General features: G+C 39.0%; 1 long non-coding RNA gene across 2 annotated transcripts in view; it reads right to left on the reverse strand.

Annotated features, from left to right (window-relative positions):
* Positions 1-3,253, reverse strand: part of LOC104991266 — a 165,742-nt gene that overhangs the window by 38,812 nt on the left and 123,677 nt on the right. The window lies entirely within an intron of this gene.

The raw sequence follows: 3,253 nt of genomic DNA on the forward strand, positions 1-3,253 counted from the left end.
TTTTGAATATGCTGTCTAGGTTGGTCATAGCTTTTCTTCCAAGGAGCAAGCATCTTTTAATTTCATAGCTACAGTCACCATCTTCAGTGATTTTGGAGCCTAAGAAAATAAAGTCTGTCATTGTTTCCATTGTTTCTCCATCTATTTGCCATGAAGTGATGAGACTGGATGCCATGATCTTTGTTTTTTGAATGTTGAGTTTCAAGCCATTTTTCCACTCTTCTCTTTCACCTCTTCACTCAGAGGCTCTTTAGTTCCTCTTCATTTTATGCCATAAGAGTGTTGTCATCTTCATAACTAAGGTTATTGATATTTCTTACTGTAATCTTGATTCCAGCTTGTGTTTCATCCAGCCCAGCATTTCTCATGATGTATTCTGCATGCAAGTTAAATAAGCAAGGTGACAATATACAACCTTGATGAACTCCTTTCCCAATTTGGAACCAGTCTGTTGTTCCATGTTCAGTTCTAAATGTTGCTTCTTGACCTGCATACAGATTTCACAGGAGGCAGGAAAGGTGGTTTGGTATTTCCATGTCTTTAAGAATCTTCCACATTTTTTTGTGATCCACATAGTCAAAGGCTTTAGCGTAGTCAATGAAGCAGAAGTATATGCTTTTCTGGAGTTCTCTTGCTTTTTCTATGCTCCAACGAATGTTGGCAATTTGACCTCTGGTTCCTCTGCCTTTTCTAAAACCAGCTTGAATATCTGGAAGTTCTGTACTGCTGAAGCCTGGCTTGAAGAATTTTGAGCATTACTTTACTAGCATGTGAGATGAGTACAATTGTGCGGCAGTTTGAACAGTCTTTGGCATTGCCTTTCTTTGGGATTGGAATGAAAACTGACCTTTTCCAATCCTGTGGCCACTGCTGAGTTTTCCAAATTTGCTGGCATATTGAGTGCAGCACTTTCATAGCATCTTCTTTTAGGATTTGAAATAGCTCAGCTGGAATTCCATCACCTTCACTAGCTTTGTTCATAGTGATGCTTTTTAAGGCCCACTTGACTTCGCATTCCAGGATGTCTGACTCTAGGTGAGTGATCACACCATCGTGGTTATCTGGGTCATGAAGATCTTTTTTGTACAGTTCTTCTGTGTATTCTTGCCATTTCTTCTTCATGTCTTCTGCTACTATTAGGTCCATACCATTTCTGTCCTTCCTTGTGCCCATCTTTGCATGTAACGTTCCCTTGGTATCTCTAATTTTCTTGAAGAGGTCTGTAGTCTTTCCCATTCTATTGTTTTCCTGTTTTTCTTTGTATTGATCGCTTAAGAAGGCTCTCTTATCTCTCCTTGCTATTCTTTGGAACTCTCTGCACTCAGATAGATATATCTTTCCTTTTCTCCTTTACTTTTCACTTCGCTTCTTTTCTCAGCTATTTATAAAGCCTCCTCAGACAACGATTTTGCCTTTTTGCATTTCTTCTTATTGGGGAATTATATAACATATATATTACACTTTTCATTTCTTTATTAAGATTGTTTCTATGTCTTGGTGATTATAAATGATGCTGCTATGAATGTGGGGGTTCAGATCTCTTTACAAGGTATTGTTTATGCTTCTTTTGGATATGTTCCCAGAAGGTGAGTTGCTGGATCATATGGTAAGTAAATACACTTTCCCTTGAAGTAATTTCACAGTGAATATGCTCTGGTCTCACCACTGCCTGCCAATGAAATGAAGGGTTCAGGGAACTACACTAACTCTGAGGCTACCTACCCAGGACCGTGAGAAATGATATCAGTCCCAACAAGATAGCAGTGCCTGGGAAGGTGCAGAGGAGCTGGTCTATAGAATTAGCGAGGGAGCATTTTCTAAAGAGTTGGTAAGTATCAGAGAATGTTCACCTAAAGAGTAAAACATTTTCAAGAGAAAAAAAGCAAGAAGGGCAAGTAAAATGAAAACTGGTTGTTGTTGTTCAGCCGCCCAGTCATGTCCAGCTCTGCGTGACCCCATGGACTGCAGCATGCCAGGACTCCATCCCTCACTCTCTCCCCTTCATGGATCACTGCCTTGTCATGGCAAAGGGGCTTGCATAACTCAATGAAGCTATAAGCCATGCCGTGTGGGGGCACCCAAGACACACAGGTCATAGTGGGCAGTTCTGACAAAACGTGATCCACGTTTAGAGGAGGGACTGGCAAAGCACCCCAGTTCTCGCCATGAGAACCTCATGAACTGTATGAGAGGGAATTGGTTACTAATCCACTTAAATTTTATCATATCTTTTACCCTTAAAAACATTTTATCTCTGAAATTTCTAAAGTTGGGAATTATGCTGTTGTCCAAACAATTTGGACATTCATTCATTCATTCACCCCTTTATTATTTAAGTTTTTTTTTTTTCAGGCACAATTACCAGTATCACTTTTCCTGAGGCAGAAGCCCTACACACAATGCCCACTGGCCTATAACATCTTTTTAAGGGAAAAAAATAGAAGCTGATATCAAGCAAAATCCTTCAGAGATCTTTGAAATGAATCTGGTTCTGGTATGTAGCTTTACCCAGTATCTTATTTCCATTTAGATAAATGTCTTAGTTTCTCCTTTGTAAAAACAAAGTAACCCTAGACATGAGAAAAATCTGTATTTGCTTTAGAGCTTTGGACAGCCTAGATGTTATGAGATAGCATTAGATGTCAATGCCTCTACAAATGATCTCTTATCAAACCAGACCCAAGAAGAGAAAAAATGAGGGCATCTTGTTTCAATAAGGAATGATCAATCATCCTGCGTCTGGTAAAATTCAATTTATCCACAAGAAGTTAGTTTGTATCACACGAAATATCAAGGTGATTGATTAAAAGTGTTTTTCACTTGTATACCATTTGCATCCTATTGACTGCTTTCCCCTAGCTCTGCATTCAAGTCATGGGCGGCAGAGTCCGACTGACTGGGGACTGAGTTCCACTCCCACTATTAACAGTGACCTCACTCTAGGCAAGCTAGTTCACCTCTCTGTCCCTCAGGATCATCATATGTCAAATGAGGATTTACAATACTCAAGAGTTATGAGAATTAAGGGAAGGAATACCTTAAAGTTTTGAATGGAGTCTGGAGAGTAGTAGCTATTCTCTATTTCTCATTTTAGTATTAGTAATCTGATTTCAATGTAAAAGTCGACACAGGTTGAAAAAAAAGACAGAAATACTTATGATAATTAAATTGTCTCTGAGAGTTTGGGGGTAGAGGGCATACAAAATTCCTCTCCTTTTCCCTCTTCCCTCTTTTTTTTTTTTTTTTTAAAAGG

Source organism: Bison bison, unplaced genomic scaffold (assembly GCF_000754665.1).
Source record: "Bison bison bison isolate TAMUID 2011002044 unplaced genomic scaffold, Bison_UMD1.0 scf7180017864184, whole genome shotgun sequence".
In the NCBI taxonomy this organism is placed as follows: Eukaryota; Metazoa; Chordata; class Mammalia; order Artiodactyla; family Bovidae; genus Bison; species Bison bison.